This window comes from Gorilla gorilla, chromosome 20 (genome assembly GCF_029281585.2).
Source record: "Gorilla gorilla gorilla isolate KB3781 chromosome 20, NHGRI_mGorGor1-v2.1_pri, whole genome shotgun sequence".
Lineage (NCBI taxonomy): Eukaryota > Metazoa > Chordata > Mammalia > Primates > Hominidae > Gorilla > Gorilla gorilla.
The window spans coordinates 24,176,875-24,195,704 of NC_073244.2; the positions used below are offsets into that span (position 1 = coordinate 24,176,875).

General features: G+C 52.0%; 1 protein-coding gene across 11 annotated transcripts in view; it reads left to right on the forward strand.

The window, feature by feature from the left end:
* The first annotated feature begins 12,810 nt into the window (after positions 1-12,810).
* Positions 12,811-18,830, forward strand: part of FCHO1 (FCH and mu domain containing endocytic adaptor 1) — a 40,854-nt gene continuing 34,834 nt past the window's right edge. For 8 of the 11 annotated variants that reach the window (XM_055372116.2, XM_055372121.2, XM_063701101.1 and 5 more), the window contains exon 1: positions 12,811-12,900. The gene's annotated coding sequence lies outside the window, so the exon portion shown is untranslated. Of the gene's footprint in view, positions 12,901-16,563; positions 16,666-18,830 lie in introns of those variants that run through there. The other 3 variants (XM_055372123.2, XM_055372125.2, XM_055372118.2) reach the window with 2 other exon arrangements.

Genomic DNA, 18,830 nt, shown 5'->3' on the forward strand with positions numbered 1-18,830 from the left:
AGCCATCAAACAAAAGCTATCCTGCTGTCCCTAGAGGAGATGGATGCTTGTTCCAGAAAGTCTTACTCTGCAGGAAGGATTTACAGAGGAATCTGAAACCCAGAGATTACAGAACATCCACTTCTGACTAATGCACTCTGACCCCTCTCTGCAGAAATACAAGCACTTAGGTTTACTATTAGATACAATGTCATCTGTACTGGGTTGAATGGCAGCCAGCCCCCAAAACACATTCAACACCTGACCCCTGACACCTGTGAATATGATGTTATTTTGAAAAAGGATCTTTGCAGATACAGTTTTATTATTTTTTGAGATGGAGTCTTGCTCTGTCACCCACGCTGGAGTGCAGTGGGGCGATCTTGGCTCACTGCAACCCCCGCCTCCTAGATTCAAGCGATTCTTGTGCCTCAGCCTCTCTAGTAGCTGGGATTACAGGCACACGCCACCACGCCCGGCTAATTTTTGTATTTTTAGTAGAGACGGGGTTTCACCAGGTTGGCCAGGCTGGTCTCGAACTCCTGACCTCAGATGATCCACCCGCCTCGGTCTCCCGAAGTGCTGGATTACAGGTGTGAGCCACCATGCCTGGCCCTCCACGGGGTCTTACGTTCACAGGGTAGGTGGTCAGGAAGGGCAGGTGGAGCAGAGGAGCCATGCCTGTGCCTGCCACCTCCTGTCCAGTGCCTGCTAGCAATGCCAAGATCGCTGAGCTCAGCCAGCCACCTCCCACTTCCACCTACCCACCCTCCACACCTCTGCAGCAGAAACTTAACAGGGATGGGAGTCCTGGGAGAAAGGCCCCAGCCTAGGCGAGTTGACACAGCAGTGCAAAGCCAGCCCTGCCCAGTTCCCCATCAGCTGGCACTCAGGTTATGGCCTTTTCTCCGTTGCCAGGGTAAGGATGGACCTCTTCTGGGGTCACCATTTATACATGAGGACGATTCCCCTGGGTTTCTTGTTTTGGCCAAACTGTCTAGTGATCCCTGCTGCCTACTTGTTCTTATTTCAATTGTCCCATTATCAGGGAGGTTTCTTTCTATTTATGGGCTCTTTCTTTTTTGTTTTTTTGTTTTTGAGACAGTTTCTCTCTCTTGTCCAGGCTGGAGTGCAATGGTGCGATCTCAGCTCACAGCAACCTCAGGCTCCGAGGTTCAAGCAATTCTCGTGCCTCAGCCTCCTGAGTAGCTGGGATTACCGGCATGTTCCACCATGCCCGGCTAATTTTTGTATTTTTAGTAGAAATGGGGTTTTGCCATGTTGACCAAGCTGGTCTTAAACTCCCGGCCTCAAGTGATCCACCCACTTCAGCCTCCCAAAGTACTGGGATTCCAGGCATGAGCCACCGTGCCCAGCCCAGGCCTTTTTCCTTCTTTCTTTTGAGACAAGGTCTCGCTCAGTCACCTAGACTGGACTGCAGTGGCACAATGTCGGCTCACTGCAACCTCTGCCTCCTGGGCTTAAGTGATCCTCCCACCTCAGCCTCCCGAGTAGCTGGGACTGCCTGGCTAATTTTCTGTATTTTTGGTAGAGCCGGGGTTTTGCCATGTTGGCCAGGCTGGTCTTGAACTCCTAACCTCAGGTGATCCACCCACTTTGGCCTCCCAAAGTGCTAGGATTACAGGCATGAGCCACTGGGCCCAGCCCTTTTTTTTCTTTTGAGACAGGGCCTCACTGTTGCCCAGGCTGGAGGGCAGTGGCATGATCATGTCTCATTGCAGCCTCGACCTCCCAGACTCAAGTGATCCTCCGACCTTGGCCTCCCAAGTAACTAGGACCACAGGTGTGCGTCATCACACCCGCCTAATTTCTTTTATTATTTGTAGAGATGAGATCTCACTATGTTGCCCAGGCTGATCATGAACTCCTGGGCTCAAGCGATCCTACTTCGGCCTCCCAAAGTGCTGGGATTTACAGGCGTGAGCCACTGTGCCTGGCTCACAGGCCTTTTTCTAATTAGCTGGTTTGATATTTTTCTCATTGGGTATTTGTCTTCTTCTCATTCCTACACAATTTTCTTTTTTAAATTAGGGATAATAAACTTATGTGGTAAATGTTTTCCAAATGTACTTTTCCATTTTGTTTAGGCATGGTTTTGCTGTAGAGATATATATATAATTTTGATGGTCGCTCGTTGCCCAGGCTGGAGTGCAGTGGATGGGATCACAGTCACTGCAGCCTCGAACTTCTAGCTTCAAGTGATCCTCCCACCTCAGCCTCCCAAAGTGCTGGGATTACAGGCATGAGCCACTGCACCTGGCCAAACTGCAACTTTTTTTTTAAAACGGAGTCTTGCTCTGTCACCCAGGCTGGAGTGCAGTGGCGCGATCTTGGCTCACTGCAAGCTCTGCCTCCCGGGTTCACGCCATTCTCCTGCCTCAGCCTCCGGAGTAGCTGGGACTACAGGCGCCTGCCACCACGCCCAGCTAACTTTTTTTTTTTGTAATTTTAGTAGAGATGGGGTTTCTGTCTCTATTAAGATGAGGAGAGTACATAGAACTTGCCAGTCATTTCAACAAATGTAAATGGACAGAAATCTCTAGTTAAAAGGCAAAAGGTGGCTGGGCACGGTGGTTCATGCCTGTAATCCCAGCACTTTGGGAGGCTGAGGTGGGCAGATCACTTTGAGGTCAGGAGTTCGAGACCCCCAACTTGGGCAATGTAGTGAAACCCCATCTCCACTAAAAATACAAAAATTAGCCAGGCATGGTGGCACATGCCTGTAATCCCAGCTACTCAGGAGGAGGCTGAGGCAGGAGAATCACTTAAACCTGGGAGGAAGGACGTTTCAGTGAGGCGATCGTGCCACTGCATTCCAACCTGGGCGACAGAGCAAGACTCTGAAAAAAAAAAAAAAAAAAGCCAAAGAATAAACTTTGTTGGTATTGTAAGCCATATATTCTGTCCAGACCACTGAATTCCTTTGTTGTAGGCTGAACAGACTACAACAAATGGGTGTGGTATAAACATAGAACCAGTCCAATCTGGTTCAGCTTTGTTAGTAACAAAATGTAACAAAATGATGAGTCGTTTTTCAGTGCAATGGACCCCCAGGGTGCAAGTCACATATTGCTGGAGCATTAACAGATGAACAAAGCATGCCCAATTCATAACCCTTGGGTGGAATGAAAAAGTCAACCACAGGTAGAACCCAAGTACTCGGATCAAGGAATGGGGACTATGCTGGGCATGGTGACTCACGCCTGTAATCCCAGCACTTTGGGAGGCCCAGGCAGACAGATCACCTGAGGTCAGGAGTTCGAGCCTGGCCAACATGGTGAAACCGCCTCTACTAAAAATACAAAAGAAACTAACGGGGCATGGTGGTGCGCACCTGTAATCCCAGCTACTCAGGAGGCTGAGGCAGGAAGAGTTGCTTGAACCCAGGAAGTAGAGATTGCAGTGAGCTGAGACCCCACTGTCACTGAGATCCAGCCTGGGTGACAGAGCGAGGCTCCATCTCAAAAAAAAAAAAAAAAAAAAAAAGGAATGGGGACCAAATTAAAAAGAGAAAGCTGGGTGCGGTGTCTCATGCCCAGGAGTTGGAGACTAGCCTGGGCAACATAGTGAGACCCCATCTACAAAAGATACAAAAATTAGCTGTGTGTTGTAACATACGCCTGTAGTCCCAGCTACCTGGGAGGCTGGGGTGGGAAGATCACTTGAGCTCCCGGAGGTTGAGGCTACAGTTAGCTGTGATTTCGCCATTGCACTCTAGCCTGGGCAACAGAGCAAGACCCTGTCTCAAAAAATAAAAGGGGGAGGGCGGTGCCTTGTTTGTTGCAGTGTGGACTTGAGCACCAAAAACGCATCATCGCCCCTGCACGTGATGCAGTCATATCACCCCCATTGCATTTCCGTATCTCTCCCATGGTAACCCTCTGCCTATGAAACCTGCCCCCAACCTCCAGCTTGAAGAGACAGATTTGAACTTCGCCTACTGTCTCCTTGGCAGTTGACTCTCAAAAAAGCTTTTTAGGCCAGGTGCAGTGGCTCATGCCTGTAATCCCAGCACTTTGGGAGGCCGAGGCAGACGCATCACTTGAGGTCAGGAGTTCAAGATCAGCCTGGCCAACATGGAGAAACCCCGTCTCTACTAAAAATACAAAAATTAGCCAGGTGTGCTGGTGCACGTCTTGTAATCCCAGCTACTCTGAGGCAGAAGAATTGCTTGAACCTGGGAGGCAGAGGTTGCAGTAAGCTGAGATCGCACCACTGCACTCCAGCCTGGGCAACAGAGCAAGATTCTGTCTCAAAACAAAATAAAAACAAAAACTGTTGGAAGTTCCTCCCACTGGGCAAACAGTGTCGGGTGGGGGAGTGAAACACAAAGAAGCAACAGCCCATGGTGTGAGGTGTGGGGAGGTGGCACGCGCACCCCGAGGGCTCAGAGGAAGCCTTTTAGCACTGCCGCCTTGGGGGTTAAAGGAGGCTTCCCAAGGATGCAAAAGGGTGAGCCTTATTAGGGAAGGGGAAGGGTGCTCCTGGAGGAGGGACCGGCAGAGGCAAAGGCCTGGTTTGCTGGAGGAACCGAGAGAAGGGTGACATTGAAGCCCCCGCAAAGGGGGAAGAGTGTGGGAGGCAGCTGCCTGGAGGCCTCACTAAGCAGCTGGGACCAAATCCCATGGGGCCCTGGGGGAGGGGAGACGCAGGGGAAGCGGGCTTAAAGTGGACTTGGGAGAGGCCCGCCAGTGGAAGAGGGGTGGGGGTGGGGGTGCCAGGTCCTGGTGGGGCGTGGCCAGACCTCATTTCTGGGAAGATGTCAGCTCTTCCCAGAGAGAGGCAGTGATGGGGCAGGGTGTGGTGGAGCCCTGCCTGGTATGGTACCTCCTCCAGGTAGCCCTCCTTGCTACCTCTTAGTCCACTGCCTGGACCCTTCCTGACTCCCTCTCTTAAAAGTGTCCTGGCCAGCCATGGTGGCTCACGCCTGTCATCCCAGTACTTTGGGAAGCTGAGGCAGGCGGATCACCAGAAGTCGGGAGTTTGAGAACAGCCTGGCCAACATAGTCATACCCCATCTCTACTAAAAATACAAAAATTAGGGCCGGATGCAGTATCTCACTCCTGTCATCCTAGCGCTTTGGGAGGGTGAGGTGGGTGGCTCACCTGAGGTCAGGAGTTCGAGACCAGCCTGACCAACCTGGTTAGCGGGGCGTGGTGGCACACGCCTGTAATCCCAGCTACTCCGGAGCCTGAGGCAGGAGAATCACTTGAACCTGGGAGGCAGAGATTGCAGTTACCTGAGATCGCGTCACTGCACTCCAGCCTGGGCGACAAAAGCAAAACTCCGTCTCAAAAAAAAAAAAAATTTATTCGGGCGTGGTGGTGGGTGCCTGTAATCCCAGCTATTCGAGAGGATAAGGCAGGAGAATCGCTTGAACCTGGGAGGTGAAGGTTGCAGTGAGCTGAGATGGCCTGGGCAACAGAGTGAGACTGTCTCAAAATAAATAAATAAGGCCGGGCGCAGCGGCTCAACGCCTGTAATCCCAGCACTTTGGGATCACCTGAGGTCAGGAGTTTGAGACCAGCCTGGCCAACATGGTGAAACCCCGTCTCTACTAAAAATACAAAAACTAGCTGGGCGTGGTGGCGGGCGCTTGTAATGCCAGCTACTCAGGGGACTGAGGCAGGAGAATCACTTGAACTCGGGAGATGGAGGTTGCAGTGAGCCGAGATCACAGTGAGCCGAGATCGCACCATTGCACTCCAGGCTGGGGGACAAAAGCAAGACTTCATCTCTAAATAAATAAATAAATAAATAAATAAATAAATAAATAAATAAAGTGTCTCCTGTCCACCAGCACATCTCCCTGTTGTAGACTCTTACTTGTTTATGTTTATATGTCAATATGTTTATATTGATTCCCCCCACTGTGAGCCCATGAGAGCTGCACCCTCTCCATCTTGGTTGTTTCTGGGTCCCCGCTGCCCAGGACAGGACCCAGTACCTGTACCCACACAGCAGGTTCTTGGGAAATGTTGGTTGTGCCCCAGCTTGGCAGCACTGCTGGGTGACCTCGGGAATGTTCCTTAACCTCTCTGGGCTTCTCCTCTTCCCCAGTCTCAGAAATAAGAAAGTTGGCCTGAACCTCCAGGAAGAGCAGGGAGCCTTGGGCTGTTTTGGCAAGTGGACCCCTGAGTTTTCTTCCCTGGCCTGTTCGGCCCCAGGCACTCCAGACAGGCCTGACCTATGTCATCCTGTCCTCCCCACCCCCTACAGCATCCTTTGGGATCTGGGCCCAGGGCAGGTGTGAGCTGTGGTACCCGCACACCCATGTCAAGTCCTGCCTCTGACGTGTGTTTGCTGTGTGACTTCCAAGAGTAGCTTGCTTTCTCTGAGCTCTGTTTCCCCTGGCCCAGGCTTGGGAGTGGAGTGTCTGGGGGAGTGTGGATGCAGTTCAGACCTCACCTGACAGGTGTGGATAGTACCAGGGCCCTCAAGAAGCTCCCAGGCTGGAAGGGGAGGGGGCAATGCCTAACATAACATCCCAGTCCTGGGGGATCAGCACTGGCTTGGAAGGAAAACCAGATGGGTTTTCAGGAGCCTGGGAAGCTAGCTGGAGGGCTTCTTGAAGGAGAGGACCACATAGGAACTAAGAGCTAAAGGTGGGAAGGAAATCTGGGATGCCAGGAGGACTTCCTGGAGGAGGGGACCACATAGGAACTAAGAGCTAAAGGTGGGATGGGAGCCTGGGAGGCCAGAAGGAGGGCTTCCTGGAGGAGGGGACCACAAGAGCTAAAGGTGGGAAAGGAGCCTGGGAGGCCAGATGGAGGGCTTCCTGGAGGAAGGGACCACAAGAGCTAAAGGTGGGAAAGGAGCCTGGGAGCCCAGATGGAGGGCTTCCTGGAGGAGGGGACCAAACAGGAACTAAGAGCTCAAGGTAGGAAAGTTACCAGTCAGATGCACCCTGAGGTGGAATGGCTTTTGTGCCCCCTGCATTGAGGTGGGTAGAGAGAGGTGAGGACAGGAATGTAGGGAGGGCCGGACCCCATAAGCATGATGGGCTGCTGAGACAGGTTTGCAGTTTTTACCAAGAGTGCTGGGAAGTCTGGGGAGTGTTTCAAGCTGGAGAAAAAGGTGAGCAGTTTCTGTTTGAAACCCCACTGTGGGTCCCAGTTAAACATTCTGGAATTGCTACACACATGCACTTCAATGGAACAGCTGAGCACGTGAAGGTGATAAGGACAGGCAAGCCTCAAAACTGGGGCTAAGTCTGAGAGGGTTCTTGGCTTCACCCAGGAAGGAATTCGAGGGCAAGTCAATTGTGTTAAACAGCAACTTTTCTTTTTCTTTTTTCCTTTTTTTTTTTTTTTTTTAAGATAGGGTCTCACTCTCATGCCCAAGTTGGAGTGCAGTACCATGATCTTGGCTCATTGCAGCCTCCAGGAGTCCTCCCACCTCAGCCTCCTGAGAAGCTTGGACCACAGGCACAGTCCACCATGCCCACCTAATTTTTTTCTTTTTTTTTTTTTTGAGATGGGGTCGTCTTGCTCTGTCACCCAGGCTGGAGTGCAGTGGCATGATCTTCACTCACTGCTCCCTCTGCCTCCTGGGCTCAAGGGATCCTCCCACCTCAGCCTCCCAAGTAGCTGGGTCTACAGGCACAAGCCATGGAGCCCAGCTAATTTTTTGTATTTTTGGCACAGGCAGGGTTTCACCATTTTGCCCAGGCTGGTCTCAAACTCCTGAGCTCACATGATCTTCCCCCCTGGGCCTCACAAAGTGCCAGGATTACAGGTTTGAGCCACCGCACCTGGCCTAATTTTTTTTTTTTTTTTTTTTGTAGAGATGGGGTTCGGCCATGTTGCCCAGGCTGGTAAACAGCAACATTTTCTTCTTCTTCTTTTTTTTTGAGATGGAGTTTAGCTCTTGGAGTGCAATGGCATGATCTTGGCTCACTGCAACCTCTGCCTCCTGGGTTCAAGCAATTCTCCTGCCTCATCCTTCCAAGTAGCTGGGATTACAGGTGCCTGCCACCACAACCAGCTAATTTTTTTGTTCTTAGTAGAGATGGGGCTTCATCATATTGGCCAGAATGGTCTTGAACTCCTGACCTCAGGTGATCCGCCCATCTCAGCCTCCCAAAGTGCTGGGATTATAGGTGTGAGCCACCATGCCTGGCCTTTTCTTTCTTTCTTTTTTTTTTTTTTAGAGAGAGTCTCGCCCTGTCACCCAGACTGGAGTGCAGTGGCACCATCTTGGCTCATTACAACCTCCACCTCCCAGTATCAAGTAAATCTCGTGCTTCAGCCTCTCCAGTAGCTGGGACTACAGGTGCCCACCACCAGGTCTGGTCTGGCTATTTTTTTTTTTTTTTTTTTTTTTTGAGACAGAGTCTCGCTGTTGCCCAGGCTGGAGTGCAGTGGTGTGATGATAGCTCACTGCAGCCTCCAACTCCCTGACTCAAGCAATCCTCCAGCCTCAGCCTCCCGAATAGCTGGGATTATAGGCATGAGCCACCATGCCCAGCTAATTTCTGTACTTTTAGTACAGACAGGGTTTCTCCATGTTGGCCAGGCTGGTCTCGAACTCTTGACCTCAGGTGATCCACCCATTTCGGCCTCCCAAAGTGCTGGGATTACACTGCGCCTGGCCCTAAACAGCGGCATTTACTGAAATGGCCGTGTAGAGCAGCATCAGAGGTGCTGTTCCTTGCTGAGCAAGACCACTGTGCATAGGCAGTCCACCCAGAATAGTAGCTCACAGGCACAGCTGCACTCATATGTATACCCACTTTTAATTATATGCAAATGAAGGCCAGGTGTGGTGGCTCAAGTCTGTAATCCCAGCGCTTTGAGAGGCTGAGGCGGGTGGATCACCTAAGGTCAGGAGTTTGAGACCAGCCTGGCCAACATGGTGAAACCCCGTGTCTACTAAAAATACAAAAATTAGCCAGGCATGGTGGTGTGCACCTGTAATCCCAGCTACTCAGGAGGCTGAGACAGGAGAATCGCTTGAACCCAGGAGGCAGAGGTTGCAGTGCACTGAGATTATGCCACTGCACTCCAGCCTGGGCAACAGAGCAAGACGCCATCTCAAAAAAAAAAAAAATATATATATATATATATGTATATATATGCAAATTAAGGGGCAGTTTATGCAGAAACTTCTAGGAAAAGGGTGACAACTTCTGAGTCATCAGGGTTGTTGCCATGGAAAAGGGTGGTAACTTCTGCATGTTGTCATGGCAATGGTAAACTGACATGGCACACCAGTGGGCATGTCTTAAGGAAAGCCCCTTCCCTGGGGGTCTGTTTTATAATAGCTAGTCCCCAATTTGGTCCAATGTCGCAGCCCCACCTCTGGAGTTGAGTCCTGCCTCCTACTTTGGAGGGCTGACAGTGGGAGCCAGGTTTCTCAGGGATAAAGTAGAAGATCACAGACAGGCAAGGGGAGGAGGCTGAGCTCATGTTCAACCCAATATAGATAGTTACAGCAAAATATGTACAGATATGTGTATATACATATATACACACATACAGCTCCCTGCTCTGTCTGCAGACAGGGCCTACAAGACACGTCACCCCAGTAACAAGTACACATTGGCCGGGCGTGGTGGTTTATGCCTGTGATCCCAGTACATTGGGAGGCCGAGGCGGGAGGATAACCTGAGGTCATGAGTTCACGACCAGCCTGGCCAATATGGTGAAACCCCGTCTCTGCTAAGAATATAAAACTTAGCTGGGCATGGTCGTGGGCGCCTGTAATCCCAGCTACTAAGGAGGCTGAGGCAGGAGAATTGCTTGAACCTGGGAAGCGGAGGTTGTTGCAGTGAGCCGAGATCACGCCACTGTACTCCAGCCTGGCAACAGAGCGAGACTCTGTCTCAAGAAAACAAAGAAACAAAAAACAAACAAAACAAAAACTAAAAAAAGCCCCCAAACCTGACAGATGCCATTCGGCCAGGAAATCAAGGTCAATACCAGCAGAGTAAGTCATGTTGACAGTTTGTACCTTTGATATGGTGTGATGAGATGGGTGCTTCACCTCTGTGGTCTTCCTTCCCCAAATCCATCACCCTCATTTAACTGTGAGACAGACATCAGAGAAACCTCAATGGAGGGACATTCTGTAGAACACCTGACCACCATTCCTCAAAACTGTCCCCGAAAACAAGACAGTTTGACAAACCGTCACACCCCAGAACAGCCTAAGGAGACATGAGGAGTAAGTGTCATGTAAGATTCTAGGACAGAAAAAAGACATTGCAACCAATGGCCATACCAGTGGAAGGTAATAATCATGTGGGAGGTGGGCCGGGCGCACTGGCCCACTCCTGTAATCCCAGCACCTTGGAAGGCCGAGGCAGGCAGATCACCTGAGGTCAGGAGTTTGAGACCAGCCTGGCCAACATGACGAAACCCCATTTCTACTAAAAATACAAAAATTAGCTGGGTGTGGTGGTGTGTGCCTGTAATCCCAGCTACTCGGGAGGCTGAGGCAGGAGAATTGCTTGAACCCGGGAGGCAGAGGTTGCAGTGAGCCGAGATAGTGCCATTGCACTCCAGCCTGGCCAACAGAGTGAGACTCTGTCTCAAAAAAAAAAAAGAAAAAGAAAAAAGACACTGTAACAAATGGACATACCAATGGAAGGCGTTAATCATGGGGGAAGCAGGCCAGGTACAGTGGCTCACGCCTATAATCCCAGCACTTTGGGAGGATGAGCGGGGAGGATGGAGTAAGCTCAGGAGTTCAAGACCAGCCTAGGCAACATGGTGAAACTCCGTCCGTACAAAAAAATACAAAAATTAGCTGGACGTGGTGGTGCGTGCCTATAATCCCGGCTACTTGGGACACTGAGGTGGGAAGATTGCTTGAGCCCGGGAGGCAGAGGTTGCAGTGAGCTGAGATGGCACTACTGCACTTCAGCCTAGGTGACAAGAGCAAGACCCCGTCTCACCAAATAAATAAATTAATAATAATAATAATAATAGGCTGGGTGCAGTGGCTTACACCTGTAATCCCAACACTTTGGGAGGCCGAGGCGGGCGGATCACGAGGTCAGGAAATCAAGACCATCCTGGCTAACACAGTGAAACCCCGTCTCTACTAAAAATACAAAAAATCAGCCGGGTGTGGTGGCGGGTGCCTGTAGTCCCAGCTACTTGGGAGGCTGAGAATGGCATGAACCTGGGAGGCAGAGCTTGCAGTGAGCCAAGATCATGCCACTGCACTCCAGCCTGGGTGACAGAGCCAGACTCTGTCTCAAATAATAATAATAATAATAATAATAGACCAGGCACAGTGGCTCATGACTGTTAATCCCAGCACTTTGGGTGGCTGAGGTGGGAGGATTGCTTTAGCCCGGGGGTTTGATACCAGCCTGGGCAACATAGGGACACCCTGTCTCTATTTAAAAAAAAAAAAATAAAGAAAAAAATAATAGGAGAAGCTGGGTGTTGGGTATACAGGAACTCTCTGTACTCTCTTCACAATAATTCTAAAACTGCTCTAAAATAAAAGGTTTATTTGGAAATAAAAGGAACTGGCCAATTTCAGTGCTTCACGCCTGTTGTCCCAGCATTTTGGAAGGCTGAGGTAGGGGGATCGCTTCAGCCTGGGAGTTTGAGGCTGCAGTGAGCTACGATCACACCACTGCACTCCAGCCTGGGCAACTGAGCAAGACCTCGTCTCTAAACAAAGAAAGAAAGAAAAGAAAGAACAACTACAGTTGCCTTGGAGAATAGGGATTGTCTAGGGCTGGGATGGAGGGAACAAGAAACACAAATAGGAAACCGAGTTGGCATCCAGGCTGAAGATAATTGGGTGTTCGCTGGGACCACTATGGGGTGTAGGAAAATGGACAATTTGGAACTGTTTCAGAGACACTGAATCCACGGGATGAAATGCTGGTAATGAAGGGAAGAGAAGATCCTTAGGGCCTCCCAAGCTTCTGGTCTGTGCTCCTGGGCTGCCCTGACTGAGCCTGGGAGGCTGGTGGAGGGGCAAGAAAATCAGCCGGGTGCCCTGTCCCTAAGCAGAGGGTAGGATGGGGGACTGGCGGGTGTTGTGTAACTTTATATTTTCTTTTTCTTTGTTTTTGTTTGTTTGTTTGTTTTTTAAGACGAAGTCTCACTCTTGTCGCCCAGGCTGGAGTCCAGTGATGTGATCTCGGCTCACTGCAACCTCCGCCTCTCGGATTCAAGTGATTCTCCTGCCTCGGCCTCCCAAGTAGCTGAGATTACAGGTGCCTGCCACCATGCCCAGCTAATTTTTGTATTTTTAGTAGAGACAGGGTTTCACCATGTTGGCCAGGCTGGTCTCGAACTCCTAACCTCAAGCGATCGAGTTCGAACTCCAAAAAAGAACTATCATATGGCATATGAGGGGATGACCTCTTCTGCAAGGTGCCGGATCCCGGGGCTGCCCTAGGCCGGCTGCAGACTTGCTGTGTGGCCTCCAAGCAAGATCTTGCCCTCTCTGAGCCTCAGATTTCCCATTTGTAAAATAAAGACCAATAATGTCCAGGTTACAGGCTTGTGGGGGGTCATCAACTGAGCTCTGCCTGTTCGCTCAATAAACGTTGGTCGCTCCTTACCCCTTACCACTGAGTCTCAGGGCGAAAGAGTGGCGCCTGTCTCTTTAAATTATGCAAATAGACTGCGGGTGGCGTAAGGGGGGGGAATATAAAGAGGAGCCTAGTCTTCAGCTGGACCAATCAGCGCGCTGAGCTGGCGGAGCTGGACGCCTAAATGGCCCAATGGGGGACCGCGCGGGATCAGAGCCCGCCCTGCCTCCTGGCGCCGTCGCGGGGGTGGGGACTTTCTAGGCCACGCCCCGGGGGGCGGAGCCCGCCGGCAGCCGCGCCGCAGCCGCGGAGGGAGGGGCGGGGCGGGCTCGGGTGTCAGCGACCAAGCCGCAGGTGGCGGCGAGCGCGGGGCTCGGCCCGAGCTCAGGAGGTGAGTGTTGCCCCCCGGAACCCCCTGGGATACCCTGGCCCGCGCAGCCTCCCACGCGCACCGTGCCCTGCAGCCCCGGCGGCTGCGGAGGGCAAAGGCGCGGCGGGACGCGAGGGATGGAGAGCAGGGGGTTGGGGCTACGTGGTGAGCGCCCCGGCTTCCCCCCACCAAGTGGTAATTGGGGGTCCGCAGGCGGAAATGGGGACCGCTCCCCAAATCCCCCGTCTCCTGGCCTAGAACCGAACGTGCACGGGGGCGGCGACGACGCGAGACCCCTCCCCAAATTCTTTTATTCTAAGCCTAGGTCTGGGTTCTGGGGCTGCAAAGATGGGGGCGCCGCTCCCCTTCCAGCCTGGAACCCTGGGCGGTGGCTGAGATGGGGACCACCCGCAAATTCCCTCTTCCCAGCTCCGGCCTGCAGACCACCGGGGACCGAGACGAGGAACCCCTTCCCTTTTCCTCCACTGTGAATACCTATCCAGGCCTGGTGGCTGGAGGAGCTGGGGTGTCACCTGGCCCCTCCTCTAATCTGCCCCATCCCAGTCCCCCACCTTAAGGATGGGGTGGGGGGCGTTTCACTGGCATCTTCTGTGGGGACCCCAAGGTTGGAATTTTGGGGAGGAGGTCATTGTGGGGTCCCCTGCCTGGCACGGTTTATCCAGGCCAGGCCTTGAAGGGCCTGGAGCCTGGACTTGGGGGGGGGTCCCTCTTTTACTGAGGGGCGGGGTGTACAGCTAGCATCTGTTCCTGGGGATTAAAATAAATCGAGGTAAATTAGGATCTTGCCAGAGGCTGGCTGTGAGTGGGGTGCGGAGGAGGCTTGGGGGGTGGGGGACCCCTCCATCTGCCTTGGATCCCCCGAGTCACCTGCCCCAGCTGCACTGGGGACCAGGAGGCAGTGTCGAATGGACCTGCTTCACTGGTGACCTTGGGCAGGTGACAGCACCTTTGTGAACCTCGGTTTCCTCTTTTGAAAATTGAGGTTGGGAGCTTCGGACCCTGCATTTTACAGATTCTGAACTCACCCAGCCCACATTTTGTGCAATGGTGATTCACTCTTTTGCTTAACATGTGGGTGGTTTGGGGTCAAGACAGCACTGGGTTTGGAGACCCTCCCACAGTGCCTTGCTGTCCTCTCAGCCTCAGTTTACTGCACTGCAAAATGGGTTGATGATGACACTCTGATATTGGGGCTGAGGGCATGGGGGCAGGGAGTAAAACATAGGACCAAGCTGCAATGGCTGGGATGGGGCATCGCCACCCTGGTCTCACCATTGGGGCCACTTAGGGCACACCCTGACCCACATACCATCACCCACGCCAGGGGTGAACCTGTTCTCGGGTGAGGTCCTGGGCAGGAGGGGGTGGGAGTTGCCAGGCCAGCTCATTCCCTGTCCCTTGGAGCGCCCTCCCAGCGGTGGGCACGGGGCTGGGAGTCTGACACCCCCAGGTTTGAATTTGCCTCTACCTGTGTGTGTGTTTTTCCCTTGGTGCCTTTGTTTGTTCTTCTGTGAAATGGGCTGAATTCCTCTGGGAAGATGGGAGGAGTCTGTGGGAGGAGGAAGCTCTGTAAATACAGACGTGATTATTATAATATTAATGACAGTATTAGTGCTCTTTAAATCGGGTCACAGCTGACCAGGAGGAGGGAGGGGAAGGGGGAGTCTACCAAAGGCATTGCCTGAGGAGACTCCAGCACCTGGGAAAGTTAGGTACACAGTAGGCATTCAATAGATGTTTGCCAAATGAAGTGAGGAAGAGGGAGGGGACCCATGGGGAAGACAGAAAATTTCTGAGAATCCCCGGCTCAGATTCCCACTTGGTGGCCCGAGTCACTGTGTGACCTGGGGCACGTGTCTCAGTTTCCCCATCGTGGTGCTGGTTGAGATAAGATACTGCCTTGAGGTGCGGTGACGAGAATCAAGCCAGATTGTCTAAGTGATCGCAGCCCAGGTGGCGAGGCCAAGAGGGGAGACATGACATAGTGGGTCATTGAAACAGCATGGCACCTGCTTGAACCAAGTGACTGGTCCGTGGGAAGGATGAGAAAACCCTTGCTACTGGCTCTACTGTACATGCACTGGGGTCCAAGAGAGAGGGAAATGTGAGATCCTGTTTCCCAGGATCCTGGAAGCCAGATCCTGGAAGGTCAGGAGTGGCCCAAGGTCATCAGGCAAGACGTCAGCGGCTCCGGACACCCAGCCAGGCACCACTCGATTCCCAGGATGGGAGCTCGGGTCTTGCCTTTGTTGCTGATGTGGTTCCTGCTTTGTTTTATCTGTTCTGGGGCTGCTCACATGTCTCAGCCCCAGGTTTGCAAGACTTGGTGCTGGGAAGGCAGGATGGGGACCTCTGAGTCAGCTGGCAATGTGCTGTGTGACCTTGGGCAAGTCTCCGGCCATCTCTGGGCTTTGTGCTGGTGCTGTACAGGCTGGGAGACTTGGGTTCTAGCAGGGCTGACTTCTCCATCAGACCCAAAATGCCCAATGTCTCAGGCTCACAGTGCTTTTAGGGGTCCCTAGGTTGATGTTTTCACTTCTTTTAAAATCCAAAGGGAAAAAAATGAACTCTTGGGTTGAAGGAAACATTTTTGTATATAATATTAATATATTTGTCTTTATGTCAATGTAGTTGTAAAATACAGTTTTGTTTTGTTTTGTTTTTGAGACAGAGTCTCTCTCTGTCACCCAGGCTGGAGTGCAGTGGCTCGATCTCCGCTCACTGCAACCTCCATCTCCTGGGTTCAAGCGATTCTCCTGCCTCAGCCTCCCGAGTAGCTGGGATTACAGGCATATGCCACCCCACCCAGCTAACTTTTGTATTTTTAGTAGAGATGGGGTTTCACCATGTTGCCCAGGCTGTTCTCGAACTCCTGGGCTCAAGCAATCCACCTGCCTCGGCCTCCCAAAGTGCTGGGATTCCAGGCATCAGCCACCACCTAAAATATAATTTTAAATTTCTTTTGTAGTGAAGGAAAGCACTCATGAATGCAAAAATGTCTTCCCCTTTCTTTTTTTTTTTTTTTTTTTTTTGAGATGGAGTCTCGCTCTGTCGCCAGGCTGGAGTGCAGTGGCGCGATCTCGGCTCACTGCAACCTCTGGCTCACTGCAACCTCCACCTCCCGGGTTCAAGTGATTCTCCTGCCTCAGCCTCCTGAGTAGCTGGGACTACAGGCATGGGCCACCACGCCCAGCTAATTTTTGTATTTTTAGTAGAGACGGGGTTTCACCGTGTTGGCCAGGATAGTCTCAACCTCTTGACCTCGTGATCCACCCACCTTGGCCTCTCAAAGTGCTGGGATTACAGGCATGAGCCACCGCGCCTGGCCATGTCTTCCCATTTCTGAGCGCATTTCCCTCTCTGAGCCTCAGTTTGCCCAGTCCGTGAAGTGGGTATCGGCCCACCTCAGGATGGCAAGATGTTGAATGCCTGGGCCAGGGTTGGTGCTCAGTTATTTCCCAATTGCCATGATTAATATTTGTTCAGTAAGAACAGCTCCAGGTTCAGTCCGGGGGGCTCCAGGTTCAAGCGCCTCTTGTTTACTCACCCATGGCCTGTGTGGTTCCAGGGAGGTCCCATGGGTGCTGATCGGGCGGGGGAGGAAAGGTGGCAGTTGGATGGTAGGCGGGGCGGGGTGAGCTTCCTGTCCCCCCCCCCCCCATGCACACAAGCCTCCAACTTGGTGCTGACGGAAGTGGCCTCGTGGCTGTCTCCTGGCGCCTGCCCCATCAGACAGGGGCCCCATCCCACTCGCTACCCTGTCCGGTGAGTTTGAGCCCTGGCCAGTAGATACCCATCATCTCGCCTTGGCCCCCCTCAGGAACAGAGGGGAGGCCCCCCTGCCCGGAGCCTGGGTTTCAGGAGAAGTAGCAGGTGTCACTTCCTGGGCTGGCCAAAGCCTGCATGGGGCCACCCGTTGCCCTGCCCCCCGTCCCCCATTCCAGCTGTGAGTGGTGGTTTGGGTTAGGGGGGCGGCAGGGGGAGCTTGGAAACCCAGAGAGCCACGCGTGATGGTTTCAAACAGGAGGTCATTGGCAGACAGACCAGGGGCAAAATCACAGTCAGCCGGGACCAATGACTGATCTCTCTGTGCCTCGGTTTCCTTCATAAAGTTGGGGTTGCCTCTGACGGCATGGCATGAAGATTGGATGAGCAGATGCGTGTGAATAGTTGGGTATAGGGTCGCACACATACTGGTGCTCCGTGTGTATCTGTCTGCCAGAGGTGGGGTGAGGCAATCTAATTGAAACTGTGAAAACAGTAGTGAGATTCTTGGTTCCTGGGGAACTTGGGCTCCTTGGTTCCTGGGATCTTCTAGAACAATGTTGGCCGTAGGACTTTCTCATCTGTGCCATCCAATACGGCAGCCATCAGCCCCATGTAGCTACTGAGCCTTGGAAGAGAGGCTGGCACAGCTGAGGAGCTGGGCATATAATTATATGTATGTATGTATTTATTTATTTAATTATTATTTTTTTAAGACAGAATCTCACTCTTTCAACCAGGTTGGAGTGCAGTGGGGCAATCCTGGCTCGCTACAACCTCCGCCTCCCAGGTTCAAGCGATTCTCCTGCCTCATCCTCCCAAGTAGCTGGGACTACAGGTGTGTGCCACCACGCCCTGCTGATTTTTGTATTTTTTGGTAGAGATGGGGTTTCACCATGTTGGCCAGGCAGGTCTCGAACTCCTGACCTCAAGTGATCCACCCACCTCAGCCTCCCAAAGTGCTGGGATTACAGGCGTGAGCCACTGCGCCCAGCCAATTGTATTTAATTTTACTTGGTTTAACATTAATACAAAAATTAATACAAAAATTAAGGCCAGGGGTTGTGGCTCATGGCTGTAATCCCAGCACTTTGGGGGTCCCAGGCAGGAGGATGGCTTGAGCTCAGGAGTTCGAGACTGGCCTGGGCCACACTAGGGAGACCTAGTCTCTACAAAAAAAAAAAAAAAAATTTTTATTTTTAATTAGTTAGACATGTAGTCCCAGCTACTCGGGTGGCTGAGATGGGAGGATCACTTGAGCCTGGGAAGTCGAGGCTACCGTGAGCTGTGATCATGCCACTGCACACTCCAGCCTGGGTGACAGAGCAAGACCCTGTCTCCAAAAAAATAAAAAAAAACTTAATACAAAAATTATTCAGGTGTGAGCCTGTAGTCTCAGCTACTCGGGAGGCTACTATTCAAGGCTCCCTTGAGCCTGGGAGGTGGAGGCTGCAGTGAGCGATGATCGTACCACTGCACTCCAGCCTGGGCAACAGAGCGAGACCCTGTCTCCAAAAAAAAAAAAAAATTCAGTCACCACATGGGGCTAGTGGTTCCCATGCCAGTCAGCACAGCTCTAAGAGATTGGGAGATGCTTCGAGTCCTGGTCATGGACAGAAGCTAAGAAATGATATGGAAATTTAGGGCTTTTCCCCTAGGGATGTCAGTGTAGCATGCTCACCACCCTACCCCTGCCACCAAACTAGGTTTCCTAAGGGGCTGTAGTGGGGACTGAAGTCTTTCAGGGGCCCTGTCATTAACCAGTGCAGGGTTGGGAATGTTTGTTGAAACAAATAATTCCTTGCCCAGTGAACTCCTATTCATGCTTTAAAACCCCAACTCCCATGAGCCCTCCTTTAGTCTAGGTTCTTTTAGACCTTGTCCCTCCATCTGGCCCAGCCCTGACCATGCAGGACGGGGATATCTGTGTCCAGCTCTGTCTCTCTAGACTGGGGACTCCTGCAGGGCCAGGCCCGGGGCTGAATCAACTCAGGGACCCTGACATTGTTCTAGTCTGGGTGAGCAAGTAGGAGGTCTTGGGTGACTCACAGAAGTCCCGGGATTGGAGGCTCAATGATAATGGGTCCAATTAAACTAACTTTCTTTCTTTCTTTTTGAGACAGGGTCTTACTCTGTCGCCCAGGCTGGAGTGCAGTGGCGTCATC